This window comes from Tachysurus vachellii, chromosome 16, assembly GCF_030014155.1.
Source record: "Tachysurus vachellii isolate PV-2020 chromosome 16, HZAU_Pvac_v1, whole genome shotgun sequence".
NCBI classification, from domain to species: Eukaryota; Metazoa; Chordata; class Actinopteri; order Siluriformes; family Bagridae; genus Tachysurus; species Tachysurus vachellii.
Window position 1 is genome coordinate 22285683 of NC_083475.1, and position 17746 is coordinate 22303428.

The following is a 17746-nucleotide window of genomic DNA, read 5'->3' on the forward strand; positions in this document are numbered from 1 at the left end:
CTCTCATTACACTCTCATTATACACTCATTACACTCTCATTATACTCTCATTACACTCTCATTATACACTCATTACACTCTCATTATACACTCATTACACTCTCATTACACTCTCATTATACTCTCATTACACTCTCATTACACTCATTATACTCTCATTACACTCTCATTATACTCTCATTACACTCTCATTACACTCATTATACTCTCATTACACTCTCATTACACTCTCATTATACTCTCATTACACTCTCATTACACTCTCATTATACACTCATTACACTCTCATTATACTCTCATTACACTCTCATTATACACTCATTACACTCTCATTATACACTCATTACACTCTCATTACACTCTCATTATACTCTCATTACACTCTCATTACACTCATTACACTCTCATTACACTCTCATTATACTCTCATTACACTCTCATTACACTCATTATACTCTCATTACACTCTCATTATACTCTCATTACACTCATATATGCTCGTTGATATACTCCCACTATACTCAAGTTCCTCCCATTATACTCTGCTTGTATTTCCACTATACTCTTGTTATACTCCTGTTATGCTCTTTGTGTACTCAGTTACACTCACATAGAATCTTTTCTTTCCATTGTTAGTTTCATTGACACAATTGTTTTATATCTGATTCTGATGAAGGTGTTAAACATGTGGAGTAATTCACTTTATTTATACAGCACTTAATATAGCACATATTGTTAGTATTTATGTAGGACATAAAATGTTAGTTTTTTATTTATATACTATAAAATAAAACTTTCTTCATTTTTAATTGTAAAATTTTACAATATTATTTTTCTCTGTCTGTATTAATTATTTCTTTTCTAATAATGTATTCATATTTTTTTTTCTTCTATTACATTCTTTTACATCTATCTTGTGTCTGTGAGTGTGTGTGTGTGTGTGTGTGTGTGTGTGTGTGTGTGTGTGTGTGTGTGTGCGCACGTTACTGGGTGAATCATCACGACCTCCTGCATCTTCTGAGGGAGGTTACAACAGCAGGCTCTTGGTCACTTTCCACACACACACACACACACACACACACACACACACACACACACACAGACACACACTCACAGACACACACACACATACACACTCACAGACACACACTCACAGACACACACACACACACACACACACTCACAGACACACACTCACAGACACACACACTCACACACACACACACACACACTCAGAGACACACACACTCTCTCTCTTTCTCACACACACACACACACACACACTCACAGACACACACACTCCCAGACACACACTCACAGACACACACACTCTCTCTCTCACACACACACACACGAACATGCAGATTTATTGCAGTTTATTTCTAATAAGTAGGTGGATCTTCCAGGCCTATAACAGTTTACTGGGAATCCTCCAAACCTGGTGAATGTGTCTTTACTCATCACTGTCACGTGGTTCTTAGTGATCACTGATTGGAACAAGCATCTGGTAAAACACTGAACAGTTCACTAACAGCACAATTATGGGTATTTAAATAAAAAAGCTAGCACTAATGTAACAGATGAGCACGCTAATCGGTTGTGTCCCAGTCTACTGTAACTAAGCTCATCTCTGTTCTGATGAATGAACACTTCATCTGAAATCTCGAGTCCACACGGAAACATCTGTGCCTCAAATTAATAAAACAATTAGCATAACTGTCATTAAGGCTCACACATCACTGTTAGTGTTAATTACTTTTTAAAGGAGTGTGTGTTTATTAGATGCAGTGCAAATCTATCAACACAATACTCCAGCCTCAGTACTTCCAAACCTCAGTGCTGTCCACAACCACAGTACTCTCTGCAGCCTCAATACTCTCTGCAGCCTCAATACTCTCTGCAGCCTCAATACTCTCTGCAACCTCAATACTCTCTGCAGACTCAATACTATCTGCAACCTCAATACTCTCTGCAGCCTCAATACTCTCTGCAGCCTCAATACTCTCTGCAACCTCAATACTCTCTGCAACCTCAATACTCTCTGCAGACTCAATACTATCTGCAGCCTCAATACTCTCAGCTTCAACCTCAATACTCTCTGCAGCCTCAATACTCTCTGCAGACTCAATACTATCTGCAACCTCAATACTCTCTGCAGCCTCAATACTCTCTGCAGCCTCAATACTCTCTGCAGCCTCAATACTCTCTGCAACCTCAATACTCTCTGCAACCTCAATACTCTCTGCAGACTCAATACTATCTGCAGCCTCAATACTCTCAGCTTCAACCTCAATACTCTCTGCAGCCTCAATACTCTCTGCAACCTCAATACTATCTGCAACCTCAATACTCTCTGCAGCCTCAATACTCTCAGCTTCAACCACAATACTCTCTGCAGCCTCAATACTCTCTGCAGACTCAATACTATCTGCAGCCTCAATACTCTCAGCTTCAACCTCAATACTCTCTGCAGCCTCAATACTCTCTGCAGACTCAATACTCTCAGCTTCAACCACAATACTCTCTGCAGCCTCAATACTCTCAGCTTCAACCTCAATACTCTCTGCAGCCTCAATACTCTCAGCTTCAACCTCAATACTCTCTGCAGCCTCAATACTCTCTGCAGACTCAATACTATCTGCAGCCTCAATACTCTCTGAAGCCTCAATACTATCTGCAGCCTCAATACTATCTGCAGACTCAATACTATCTGCAGACTCAATACTCTCTGCAGCCCCAATACTATCTGCAGCCTCAATACTCTCCACAGCATCAGTACTCTCCAACCTCAATACTATCTGCAGACTCAATACTCTCTGTAGCCCAATACTCTCTGCAGACTCAATACTATCTGCAGACTCAATACTATCTGCAGCCTCAATACTATCTGCAGACTCAATACTCTCTGCAGACTCAATACTATCTGCAGCCTCAATACTATCTGCAGCCTCAATACTCTCTGCAGACTCAATACTCTCTGCAGCCCAATACTCTCTGCAGCCTCAATACTCTCTGCAGACTCAATACTATCTGCAGCCTCAATACTATCTGCAGCCTCAATACTATCTGCAGACTCAATACTCTCTGCAGCCTCAATACTCTCTGCAGCCTCAATACTCTCTGCAGCCTCAATACTATCTGCAGCCTCAATACTCTCCACAGCATCAGTACTCTCCAACCTCAATACTATCTGCAGACTCAATACTCTCTGTAGCCCAATACTCTCTGCAGACTCAATACTATCTGCAGACTCAATACTATCTGCAGCCTCAATACTATCTGCAGACTCAATACTCTCTGCAGACTCAATACTATCTGCAGCGTCAATACTATCTGCAGCCTCAATACTCTCTGCAGACTCAATACTCTCTGCAGCCTCAATACTCTCTGCAGCCTCAATACTATCTGCAGCCTCAATACTCTCTGCAGCCTCAATACTATCTGCAGCCTCAATACTCTGCAGCCTCAATACTCTCTGCAGCCCCAATACTATCTGCAGCCTCAATACTCTCCACAGCATCAGTACTCTCCAACCTCAATACTATCTGCAGACTCAATACTCTCTGCAGTCCAATACTCTCTGCAGCCTCAATACTCTCTGCAGACTCAATACTATCTGCAGCCTCAATACTACCTGCAGCCTCAATACTCTGCAGCCTCAATACTATCTGCAGCCTCAATACTCTGCAGCCTCAATACTCTCTGCAGACTCAATACTCTCCAAAGCATCAGTACTCTCCAACTTCAATACTCTCTACAGCATCAGTGCTATACAACCTCAGTACTAGCCAGAGCCTTAATACTCTCTGCAGCCTCAATATTCTTCATCCTCAATATGCCCCACTGCCTCAATACTCTCCACAGCACCAATACTCTCCAGAACCTCAATACACTCCAGCTTCAAAGTGTTCCACATCCAGAGTCTATCCCAGGAACTCTGTGTGGTGGGAAAGGTTCCTGATGGAAAGCCCTTTTATCACCAAGCACCTGGGAAACCAGAGAAGGAGGAAGTCTGAACACACACACGGAGAATCCTGTATAAATACATTTTGTTGGCTCAGCTCATGGCTTCTGTGGCTTTAGTCTCATCTTCAGCTGCACCACTGAACTCTTTTCTGGACATGTTGGTTCTGGGGTGTTGGTTCTGGGGTGTTGGTTCTGGGGTGTTGGTTCTGCGGTGTTGGTTCTGCGGTGTTGGTTCTGCGGTGTTGGTTGATTATCCACACGTTTCTGACAGAAGCAGTAAAAGATCGTGACACACTAAGCTTTTCTTAGCACTCGAACTCAGAGAGCCAAGCTGAGGAAAGCTCAACACTGCCCCAGAGCTCCACCCTTTACATCACACTCATCAGGACGTCCTGCTGTGGATCCGAGCATTTTTTATGTCTTTTATTGAATTACTTTTTTATCTTCTTGGTTTGAGAATGTTTCTGTAGATGTTAGTTATCTCTACTCTGATTTCTAAAAAAGAACGTCTGTCTATCTATTTATCTCCATTCGTTTCTCTCGCCGTCATGCAGGACTGGTGAGATTCGCCTGTTAGATATGTTACATAATCAGAGTCTCTCTCTCTCTCTTTCCGTCTCTCCCTTTATTTCTTTCTCTCTCTCTTTCTCGTACAGCTTCATTTCAGCAGTAAGCTCCAGCCTGCCGCCTGCTGAGACATAATGAGTGTTTATGTGCTTTGGGTGAATCTGGGTGGACATGTTTAGCCTCGGATTTTTGGCCATATGCAGATTTAACCCTTGCCTTGTCCTGAGCCCTGACACCGATACAGCAAGAGAGAGAGAGAGAGAGAGAGAGAGAGAGAGAGAGAGAGAGAGAGAGAGAGAGAGAGAAAGAGGAAAGACTGATAAAGGGGGTGGAAATAGAAAGACAGATAGATGGTAATCAGACAGAGAGGAAGATATTGACTAGATCCTTTTAAACTGGGAAACCCATTAGAGAGAGAGAGAGAGAAAGAGAGAGCGAGAGAGAGAGAGAGAGAGAGAGAGAGAGACGGTGGAAAGAAGACTTGGTTTCCATGGCAACCAAGAAGGATGTTGGCATCAGAGATTGACTGCAGCAGTCAGATGGAAGAATGAGGGATTTACCTCAAGAGCAGGTCTTCTGGGTTTTCTACCATAAATCTTGCCCTTAATTCTTTATGTTCCTCGAAAACATGACTGTTGAAGCTTCACCACACACACACACACACACACACACACACACACACCCTCATGCTCCACCCTCTCAGCTCTGCCCTTGCTGCAATGTCAGCATCTTTCTGCTGTTTTTCTCGTATGAAAGGAGTTGGACCCTTCTGCTGCTTCCCTGAAGTGAGAATCTTTATGGTTCTTGCTCAAAGTCACTCAAGGTCACTCAGGGCTGTTTTTTCTCTCCTATTCCTGGCTCTAGCATAATGGCACCATATTAAATATTATTATTAATAAGTATTATTATGGAGAGCATTAGCATGTATCTTTTGGACAGATGCTCTTCTGCTTCTCCAGAAATCCTGTTGATGCCCATCAGTCACCTCCGTGTGTTCTGTTCAACAACCATCACTCTGGCTGGTTTTAGAGATGTTCTTCTCCACTAACAGATTAACTTCTCAAATATCTTGAAACTATTCACACATCTTCAGCTGTCAAGTTAAGTTCCTTTGGGTTTCTCATCGTACAAAGACATCCAGTGTCTCACTTTGTGTCCATGTTCGAGGTTGTGTACTCTCAGGGGTGGGATTTCTTAAAGAACCTTCTCTTCTCTGTCTATCATAAAAGCACATCCATGAGAAGATGGCTCCTGTTCCTTATCTCTACATTAAAACCCCCATTTTTAATGAATTGAGATATGGTTCCTCAACACCACAGAGACCTTTGGACTGTTTTTTACACAGAAATGATCTGTGTATTTGTCTTTCTGAATGAAATCAGTTTGGTTTGTCCATCAGACACCTCCGTGTGTCAGTTTCGTTTGGACATTTGGCAGATTTAGACTCCTAATCAAGTTCTGGAGACATAATCAGATTAATGACCTGAGCTCAGTTCTGACAGGAATCGTTCTGCTCTGCTTCAGACCACCTTTCAGTTTGTTTAGTTTTAATACACTTCAATATTTCTCTCTCACTCTATTTCATTGTGTCACTGCATTTATCTTTATACCTTTATATCATATCCTCTGTGTCTGTCTGTTGTGCTATTTATCTCTTATGATGATGATGATGATGATGATTATCTTACAGAATTGTAGAGTTAAATTCACTGTGTTTTGTTGTCTGTACTTAGAGCTGCATTGCATTCTGGGATGTTGTTGTCCCCTGTGCTTTAACAGTGGTGTGTGTGGGTGGTGTGTGAACATGTTTTTAAATGTGTGTGAGACGGAGAGAGAGATAGAGAGAGAGAGATAGAGAGAGAGAGAGAGAGAGAGAGAGAGAGAGAGATTTTTTGTCTGTGTGACGTTTTAACACTTTTCTCTCTTATTATATTCATAAAACATTTAAAATGTCCTGCAGGCGTCCTCTCAGGCTCTGCCTGGCCTTTACCAATAATTAATCTCTCCTGACTCCACCTGCAGTGTGTGTGTACGTGTGAGTGTGTGTGTGTGTGTACACATGTGTGTGTGTGTGTGTGGTGTGTGTGTGTGTGTGTGTGTGTGTGTGTGTGTGTGCCAACATCCTTGGAGAACTGGATTCTCTGACTGTGAGATCAGCATGATATTAAATGCAGGATGAAAACCAATTTCACATACAGAGGGATAAATAAATAAATAAATAAATAAATAAATAAATAAATAAATAAATAAAATAATATAATATAATATAATATAATATAATATAATATAATATAATATAATATAATATAATATACATGTATGTAACACTAACACCTGTCTCCAGTGCTAATATAATCTGCAGTAAAGTGGCTTTTACATCTCCAGTGTTATTAAATTTTTCTAAATATCACTAGTTTTTTAAATTATTACACACACACACACACACACAGAGAGAGAGAGAGAGAGAGAGAGAGAGAGAGAGAGAGAGAGAGAGAGAGAGAGAGAGAGAGTTCTTTTTTATAGATGTCACTCAAAGTCAAAACTTTACAAGATAAATAAAAAAGTAAATAAAGAAAAAAGAAATAATAATAATAATAATAATAATAATAATAATAATAATAATAGTTCAGGTTTGCCACAGCAGCTCACATGTCCTGCATATAATATTAACTATTATTACTGTTATTATTATTATTTACTTTATCCATTTAATACATTAACCAGCATTAACCTGAGCCTGCTGTGTGTGTGTGTATGTGTGTGTGTGTGTGTGTGTGTGTGTGTGTGTGTGTGTGTGTGTGTGCGTGTGTGTTTCTTTCTGGATTTTCAGTTGCTTAGCAATGTAAGTCAACTAAAAGAATAGAGTGTGAATTACACCACTGTTTAAAACCCCTGTACACATAAAGGCTGTAATAATAATAATAATAATAATAATAATAATAATAATAATAATAATAAGTAGATGAAAGAGAAGCACTCTGAAGGTTAACTCAGAATCAAGCTGAAATGTTTTTTAAAGGTAAACACTGTGTTGTGAATCATGTGCATAATTAACACTGTTTATTTAACACGCTAAGATCTCTCTCTCTCTCTCTCTCTCTCTCTCTCTCTCTCTCTCTCGCTTTCTCTCTTTCTGTCTCTCTATCTGTCTGTCTCTCTCTCATCCAGTCCACAATCAACACAGCTGAATTCTGATTGGACGTCAGGTGTTGATTCATTCTCTCTATCAGCAGCTTTGACACTAAGGCAGGTTCATTTTAATGCATTCGCTTTGTTGTATTTACTGTTGTTGTATTTACTTTTGTTGTATTTACTGTTGTTGTATTTACTGTTGTATTTACTTTTGTTGTATTTACTGTTGTTGTATTTACTGTTGTATTTACTGTTGTTGTATTTACTGTTGTTGTATTTACTGTTGTATTTACTGTTGTTGTATTTACTGTTGTTGTATTTACTGTTGTATTTACTGTTGTATTTACTGTTGTTGTATTTACTGTTGTATTTACTGTTGTTGTATTTACTGTTGTATTTACTGTTGTATTTACTGTTGTTGTATTTACTTTTGTTGTATTTACTGTTGTTGTATTTACTGTTGTATTTATGATGTTGTATTTACTGTTGATGTATTTACTTTTGTTGTATTTACTGTTGTATTTACTGTTGTTGTATTTACTTTTGTTGTATTTACTGTTGTATTTACTGTTGTTGTATTTATAATGTTGTATTTATGATGTTGTATTTACTGTTGTATTTACTGTTGTTGTATTTACTTTTGTTGTATTTACTGTTGATGTATTTACTTTTGTTGTATTTACTGTTGTATTTACTGTTGTATTTACTGTTGTTGTATTTACTTTTGTTGTATTTACTGTTGTATTTACTGTTGTATTTACTGTTGTATTTACTGTTGTTGTATTTACTTTTGTTGTATTTACTGTTGTATTTACTGTTGTTGTATTTATAATGTTGTATTTATGATGTTGTATTTACTGTTGTATTTACTGTTGTTGTATTTACTTTTGTTGTATTTACTGTTGATGTATTTACTGTTGTTGTATTTACTTTTGTTGTATTTACTGTTGTATTTACTGTTGTTGTATTTATGATGTATTTACTGTTGATGTATTTACTGTTGTTGTATTTACTTTTGTTGTATTTACTGTTGTTGTATTTACTGTTGATGTATTTACTGTTGTTGTATTTACTGTTGCTGTATTTACTTTTTTGTATTTACTTTTGTTGTATTTACTGTTGTTGTATTTACTGTTGTTGTATTTACTGTTGATGTATTTACTGTTGTTGTATTTACTGTTGTTGTATTTACTGTTGATGTATTTACTGATGTTGTATTTATTCTTTCCTTACAGAAGAAATATGGCATTAAAATTGGATGAAAGCTTTGCGCACACACACACACACACACACACACACACACACACACGCGCACACACACACACACACAATATCCTCTCAGTAATGGATATTTAACAAGGCTAATAAGAGATTGTGTGATTTATAAGGGTCACAACATCTGTCACCTCCACCCGGATTCTCTCTCTCTCTCTCTCTCTCTCTCTCTCTCTCTCTCTCTCTCTCTCTGTGTCACTCTCTCCATCAGGAGTCCTCACTCACACACGTCCTCTAAAGTGTGTTCTCCACTCCATCACACACACATCACTTCTCCAGCTTGCATGAGGTAGTTTATGAGTTTTTTAAGTGTAAATAAATGACTCTTCAGTTCATCACTCTCAGGATCTGTGTCTCAGTTAACACACAAACACAATTCAGACCAATATCACTGCTGGGTAACTACTGTAACTAATGAGCTAGTTAATGAGTGTAATGTTTAAACACCTTTACTTTATAACTTCACTTCACAAATCAATTCTGAATAAAAGTCATTCTAAACCATTTCATGTTTAATCCACCAACCTCACCTGACCCCCTCTACCAACAACAACCTCACCTGACCCCCTCCACCAACAACAACCTCACCTGACCCCCTCCACCACCAACAACCTCACCTGACCCCCTCCACCACCAACAACCTCACCTGACCCCCTCCACCACCAACAACCTCACCTGACCCCCTCCACCACCAACAACCTCACCTGACCCCCTCCACCAACAACAACCACCAACAACAACCTTACCTGACCCCCACCACCAACAACAACCTCACCTGACCCCCTCCACCACCAACAACCTCACCTGACCCCCTCCACCAACAACAACCACCAACAACAACCTCACCTGACCCCCTCTACCAACAACAACCTCACCTGACCCCCTCCACCACCAACAACCTCACCTGACCCCCTCCACCACCAACAACCTCACCTGACCCCCTCCACCAACAACAACCACCAACAACAACCTTACCTGACCCCCACCACCAACAACAACCTCACCTGACCCCCTCCACCACCAACAACCTCACCTGACCCCCTCCACCAACAACAACCACCAACAACAACCTCACCTGACACCCTCCACCAACAACAACCTCACCTGACCCGCTCCACCAACAACAACCTCACCTGACCCCCACCACCACCAACAACCACCAACAACAACCTCACCTGACCCCACCACCAACAACAACTAACAACCTCACCTGACCCCCACCAACAACAACCTCACCTGACCCCCTACAACCTCACCTGACCCCCTCCACCAACAACAACCTCACCTGACCCCCTCCACCAACAACAACCACCAACAACAACCTCACCTGATCCACATCCAGCAACAACAACCACCAACAACAACCTCACCTGATCCCCTCCACCAACAACAACCTCACCTGATCTCCTCCAATAAAAACAACCTCACCTGACCCCCACCACCAACAACAACTAACAACAGCAACCTCACCTGACCCCCTACAACCTCACCTGACCCACCAAATGTTTAAAATTTCCTGCAGTTTTGCATTATATTTACAATCAGCTTTCTATCTGAAACATTACTCTTGCCTCAGTGTTTATGAAGCTCAGTTTAATGCTGATAAAATAATATTTTTTTACTGTGATGTGATTAAACCAGAGAAAAGTCAGTAATAAGTTGCACAATGTGTATGTTGAGAAGTTTAAATAATAAATTATTGACATAGATTAACATATTCTGACTCTGTTTAATCTTCAGACCAACAAAAGCTGCCTAAAATGTTTCACACTGGTGCCGAAAGAGTCATTAAAAATGTTCGGTTCCTGAATCGAATCATCTGTTTACAATCATGTTTACAATCAAAAGCTGGATAATGTCGGTATGACAACAACAACAACAACAACAACAACAACAACAACAACAATAAGGCATTTCCATTACTTCATTAACTGCTCTACACATTTCACTTCTGCTTGAAGAAATGGTCTAATTACGGGAGAGTCACGATTCCTGTGAATGTTCACAGAGCAGAACGAACGGCGTATGTGTGGATGTGGAAGATCGAGGAAGGAACGCTCCATTCCTTCAGATCAAAGATCAAAGATCAAAGGACACTGTGGGAAAAGAGAGATGGAGTAGATGATACGTGAGTGATTTACTGTCTCAGTGTATCTCAGATTCTTCCCACCTTCTTCTTCATCTATTTAGTGCTGTTTTGAATCACACACACACACACACACACACACTATCCCGCGGATACAAAGAAGTAAAGATGCAAATAAAAGATGCAAATATGATGCTATGGACTACGTGTGCACACTGAGGAAACAAGCTGTGGAGAAAAAATAGAGAAGTGCTTTTATTTTCCTACCTGAGAACGGAGAAGTGATGCTGTGGCTTCGGCTGAGAGGATGTGCAGAGAGGACAGAGGAGGAGGAGAAAGGAGAGAGGAGGAGGAGACACTTCAGGGAGTGGTAGAGTGTGTGTAAGAGCGAGAGAGAGAGAGAGAGACAGAGAGACATAGAGAGAGAGAGAGAGAGAGAGAGAGAGAGAGAGATGGAGGGAGGGAAGGAGGGAGTTGATGTTATTATGTGTGAAGCCTGCAGGGATGCATGTGCTATCCTGGGTAGGGGCGAGAGACATAGTGAGAGTGAGAGAGGGAGAGAGAGAGGAGGGGTGAATGTCTTCCCTGTTTAACTCTCGGCATCACAAGGCTTTCATTCCTTCTCTCGGAATCCCTTCAGCAGGAGTCCTTGTCTGTGATTGGTCGCTTCAGGTGGCAATGTCACGTCAATAAAACTTGCAGCGATAAAAATGACATTTCTTGCAAATTAGCCCTCAGACATGAGAGGAGGACAATAACAATCAAGGGCATTTCATCAAGATTTACACACTCTGTGTGTGTGTGTGTTTGTTGTACATGGGTGTTTCTTACTAGCCCCTGATTGCCACTTGTCCTTGTGTCATTCATCAATAACACAAACCCTGGTTAATTAAAGTGACGTATCTGAGCAGGAGCAGATGTTGACCTTGGTGACCTTCAGGAAGACGTATTCAGTTTGGATGATGTTTTGTTTCGGAGCATGAAGGCTAACCAATGCTCTCTCATATCACTACCATAAGTCCTGTTCGCTCGATAGCTACGTGGTCTTGTTGCCACGAAACAATGTTGTCCTGTTGTCATTCAAATTAAATATACTTAAAGTGAGTATGTTGAATGTGATTCATTCGTATTCCGTTTCATTCTTGCTAATTTAATTTCTCATGCTAGCCAATGCTACTTGGAACATGGAATGGTGTGTCCTTACACAAGAATGGAAAAGTGCTTTAGAGTTGTGAGTTTGACGTGTGTCCAATTTCCTGTTTACAAGCCATGGTTACTTTTAACTAGTTAACATCGCTTTAGCTCAATAATAATGAATAGTGTAGCACTGACCCCAACATAAAACACAATTTTACCTGTTTAGTGTTGGCTTGTTAAGCTAAATTAGGTTTCTATACTGGTTTTACTAAAACTTCACAAGAAATTGTTTTATTCAAATATTATAAATATTACAAATATTTATCCCTCTCTGAGAGGCAGTTATTATCACAATAGGCAATAACAGTAGCTAATCCGCTAGTCACCTAGCCTTTTTTTTGTCCCTTTACAAGCTAATTCATGAAAAACTAGCAAGCAATTGGGAGTCAACATGTATTGTTTTTTCTCTTTTTATCCTGCTAAAAAGATTTTTACAGGACATTCCACATATTTATCTGAAAATTTCTGACATTTTAAACATTGTACAAAAAAAAAATCAGCAAAATCTGTAGAACGTCTTTTCAAACAAATACACACATATAAACCTGAAAGAATGTGTTAGCTAAATTTGACTAGCTACAAAATTTAATGTTAGACCATAACAACATTTCCATCTACCTAGCAAGCTTGCTAATCCTTCAAGTTGGCAGTTATTAGGCCCCTCATTAAAAAACCTAATTTAGTTCCTAATGAACTAATAAATTACAGACCTATTTCAGACCTTTCGTTTATGTCTAAAATACTAGAAAAGGTTGTGTCTCTTTAACTGAGCTCCTTCTTACAGGAGAACAATATCTTTGAAGAGTTTCAGTCAGGTTTCAGGCCCCATCATAGCACAGAAACTGCACTTGTGAAAGTCACTTGTGAAAGTCACATGACTTGTTCTTAGCTTCGGACCAAGACTGTATGTCACTATTAGTTCTACTTGACCTTAGTGCTGCATTCGACACTATAGATCACGACATTCTCCTAGATCACTTACAAAATTACACAGGTATTCATGGACAGGCTTTAAGTTGGTTTAGATCCTACCTGTCTGATCGATACCATTTTGTAGAATTAAATGGTGAATCCTCCAGTTTATTACCAGTTAATCATGGGGTCCCTCAAGGATCAGTTCTAGGACCTCTGCTTTTCTCGATATACATGCTTCCATTAGGGAACATTATTAGAAGACATGGGATTAGTTTCCACTGTTATGCTGACGACACACAGTTATATATCTCATCAAACCAGATGAAATATCTAAAGTGTCCAAATTAACTCAATGCCTTAGAGAGATAAAAGATTGGATGAGCTGTAATTTTCTGTTGTTAAACTCTGATAAGACAGAAATACTACTTATAGGTCCAAAAACCAGTACACAGAAACTCTCACAATTTAACTTCCATTTAGAGGGATGTACTGTTACTGGTAGCTCGACAGTGACAGACCTGGTGTTTATTAGACAGTAACTTGTCTTTTGAAAATCACACCTCCCATACCAAAAACACAGCCTTCTTCCACATTAGAAATATTGCCAAGCTGAGAAACATCCTGTCTGTATCTGATGCTGAGAAGCTAGTTCATGCTTTCATGACCTCTAGACTGGACTATTGTAATGCATTACTAGGTGGTTGTCCTGCATCTTTAATAAATAGGCTACAGTTAGTCCAAAATGCAGCTGCCAGAGTTCTCACTAGGACAAGAAAGTATGACCATATAACCCCAATTTTATCATCTCTACACTGGCTACCTGTTAAGTTTAGAATTGATTACAAACTGCTGCTACTTACAGTACGTACAAGGCTCTTAATGGTTTAGCTCCCATGTATCTAACTAGTCTTCTAACACGTTACAATCCTTCACGGTCTCTGAGATCACAAAACTCAGGACTTCTGGTAGTTCCCAGAATATCTAAGTCTACTAAAGGTGGTAGAGCGTTTTCTTATTTAGCTCCCAAACTTTGGAATAGTCTTCCTGATAGTGTTCGGGGCTCAGACACACTTTCACAGTTTAAATGTAGATTAAAAACTCATCTCTTTAGTCAGGCGTATTATGTGTATGCCTGACTAAAGAGATGAGTTTTTATGAGTCTATTACACCTGACTTGCTAATATTATGAACAGCAGATATGTTAATTCCTCTCCACTGCTTCTCTCTTTCTACCCATCCTGAGGCATCCAGAAATTGTACCAGCTCTGATCGTCTTCCGTGCAAAAAAGACTGAGATGAAGCTGAGATGTGAACTCCATGTGGTCTTTTACATCACTACAACATTTACCAGACTGTATATTTATAATCACACCCCCAGTGTCACCCAGATGAGGATGAGGTTCCCCTTTGAGTCTGGTTCCTCTCAAGGTTCCATCCTTTACCATCTAAGGGAGTTTTTCCTCCCCACAGTCACCTGAGTCACCTCAGACTTGTTCATTGGGGATAAATACATACACATTTAAATATCTCTAATATTAATCTGGAACTTTGTATTCTATTAATCTTTATATTATTCTTTATAATAACCTTCTGTTCTGTGTTTATGTTCTGTAAAGCTGCTTTGAGAGCAGCTATCGTGTCACGGGGAGCCTGTGCCTACAGTATCTCAGGCGTCATCAGGCATCAAGGCAGGATACACCCTGGATGGAGTGCCAACCCATCACAGGGCACACACTCTCATTCACTCACACAATTACACACTACAGACAATTTTCCAGAGATGCCAATCAACCTACCATGCATGTCTTTGGACCGGGGGAGGAAACCGGAGTACCCGGAGGAAACCCCCGAGGCACGGGGAGAACATGCAAACTCCACACACACAAGGTGGAGGCGGGAATCGAACCCCCAACCCTGGAGGTGTGAGGCGAACGTGCTAACCACTAAGCCACCTGAGTTTATTAAAATCTGAGTTTATACATAGTTTAATTTAAAGAATCAACATGCTAACATTGGCTAGAAAAATCTTGCTGTTTTTATGTATTATAAGTGTAAATTGCTTGTTATCATGCTGGTAAAAGGAGCGATTTCTCACCTGTCGTATATAAAATCATGGCAAGTGTTGGAGGAAATTCTGACCTTTAATTCAACAAGCAGAAATTGGCAGGTGGAGCTGCGAGCGATCGCTGGGCTGGCGTGTGAAAAGCTCTTAATGCTGCAGTGCTGGCTGTGTTTCCAGCTGAATGTACGCTCAATAATGACACCCTGACCTTCAATTCACCCTGAAGTCAATAGTGACGGCGAGAAAAAAAAGAGGCCAGAGATAAGAGAGGACTTATTCCATGGCTACACAAAGAGCGAGACGTTACGACGCATTTGTTCAATAGCTCACGCTTCAATGTGTGAAACGGCCGGAGGATATCAGATTAACGTCAGCAAAGCGGGGACTTTTCACTGATAATGAATATTATTATCATTTCTCTTCTCTATTCTACTGCAGACATGTTCATTTATACAATCTAAAGTCTTTCTATGAGCTTTAACACAAATTATATAGAACTTATTTCAATTATATCACCAGTCAGATGTGAGATTATATAGAATTACCTAAAGGTTAGATTTATATAGTGAGTCCTGTATAAGGTCAAACAGATAACAATACCATCATATTACTAGAAAATATATTTACTAACAGAATTACACAAAGATTACACTATCTGCACATCAACCATCAGAATGGGGAAAACGTCTGATCTCAGTGATTTTGACCATGTTGCGGTTGTTGGAGCCGGTCAGGATGGGTAGAGAGTTTCAAATATAATTAATAAAACATTAATGAATATAAAAAAAACTTTAATAAAAAAAAAAAAGACATATAGATTTATTACGATTTTCATCACACAACAACACAACACTTTAAATGCGGCAAATCGCCATGGTAACCTTAACACAGCCTTACCGCTGTTGCTAGAGGTTCGTAACGGGTGTTTTACAGGCTGCTGCTGCCTTACACTGATGGATGTACTCCGACATGTTCAGATGGTCATTTGTGGTCATCAGTGTGTTTGGAGTGTGTCTTGCACCTGGAAGACAGTCGTCACACACACTGCACTGCAAATGATCCTGTGCTCGACCAGAGCCGTCCAAATTCACTCGCTTGTTAATGGAAAATGATGAGCAGGGACTTTCTCCACAGCCACCTTGAGTCTCTCTCTCTCTTTCTCTCTCTCTCTCTCTCTCTCTCTCTCACACACACACACACAAAACTTCCTGCAGTTTTTTGCATAATGACTATACGCTGCATGCTGATCTATCTGTCCTGACCTGCTGCTATAAAAAATCAACATAAAAACTAATCCACGTCGAGCCGTTCAGTCACAAAACCAACAAAGTGAGTTTGTGTGTTAGATTGTTAACTCTGATGTAGTTATGTGTTTGTTTCTTCTCTGTGTGTTTGAGAGCTGAGCAGTGCTGCTGCAGTACAGGAGGAGGCTGGAAAACAGAATTACACGTGTGTCACTCTGGAAGGCTGAGATAGAAAATAAAAGTTCAAACTTGTCAGCTTTCTGAGTGGGATGCTCTTCAACTTGTCACACCAATCACAGCTCTGGCAAGAACTGGCTTGTTACCAGATAAACATCACCAGAGGTTCCAGGAGCCGATGATGGCGAATCAAGATGAGTTCACCGAACGGTCTGCTCGACTAAGACCCTAAGAAGTCTCACTTTCAAGCTGACTTGAGAACCACATGACTGTGTTTTCAAACCCAGGCCCTGTCACCCAACCCACCCCCACCCCCCCACCCAGAACCCCACACATAAACTGGGGAAGATTCGCAGAAAAAATTGATTTGCAGTCTCAAGTCAAGAAGCTTTTATTGTCATGACAACCATATATAGCTGTTACAGTACACAGTGACATGAGACAACGTTTCTCCAGGATTGTGGTGCTACATTAAACAAAGACAGAGCTATAAGGACTTAGTAAGTTAGTCCTAGATGCATAAAGTGTAACTGTGTAACCTGGTGTACACAGTGTGAGACAAGACTTACAGGACAGACAAGACAGTGCAGGACAAAAGACAGTGCAGACAAAAATTACAAGACAATACTTACCTGATTCTTACCTGGCAGGGGATATAATGATCAAGAAGGTGGTTCACCCAGGGCGAGGCTTCCCATTGCACTCCGGCTGTGCTGACCCCTGCAAATTCCCCAAATGTGGGAATCTTGACTGCATAATTGCTGGTAGTGGGGGACTGCATTCGTGCTGATGGCTTGTGGAAAGAAACTGTTACACAGTCTGTTCGTGAGGCACAAATGAGAGTGAAGAGTGTGTGGTGTGTGTGAGGGGAAGAGTGTGTGTGGGGTGTGTGTGTGTGGGGTGAACAGTGTGTGTGAGGGGTGTGTGAGGTCCACAATGCTGTTGGCTTTGTGGATGCAGCGTGTGGTGTAAATGTCCATTATAGAGGGAAGAGAGACCCCAATGATCTTCTCAGCTGTCCTCACTATCTACTGCAGGGTCTTGCGATCAGAGATGGTACAGTTCCCAAACCAGACAGTGATGCAGCTGCTTCACTAGGGTTAGGGTTAGTCTAACACTGACAGC

At 40.4% G+C, this 17746-nt stretch overlaps 1 protein-coding gene and 1 non-coding gene across 2 annotated transcripts in view; one reads left to right on the forward strand and one right to left on the reverse strand.

Moving 5' to 3' along the window:
• Window positions 1-11343, reverse strand: part of syt1a (synaptotagmin Ia) — a 205340-nt gene extending 193997 nt beyond the window's left edge. Inside the window, exon 1 of the mRNA XM_060889779.1 lies at window positions 11294-11343. The gene's annotated coding sequence lies outside the window, so the exon portion shown is untranslated. The remainder of the gene's footprint in view (window positions 1-11293) is intronic.
• Window positions 11344-17256: 5913 nt separating this feature from the next.
• Window positions 17257-17417, forward strand: LOC132859459 (U1 spliceosomal RNA). The gene has a single exon (XR_009649738.1). It is a non-coding gene; the product is annotated as a U1 spliceosomal RNA (small nuclear RNA).
• The last annotated feature ends 329 nt before the right edge of the window (window positions 17418-17746 follow it).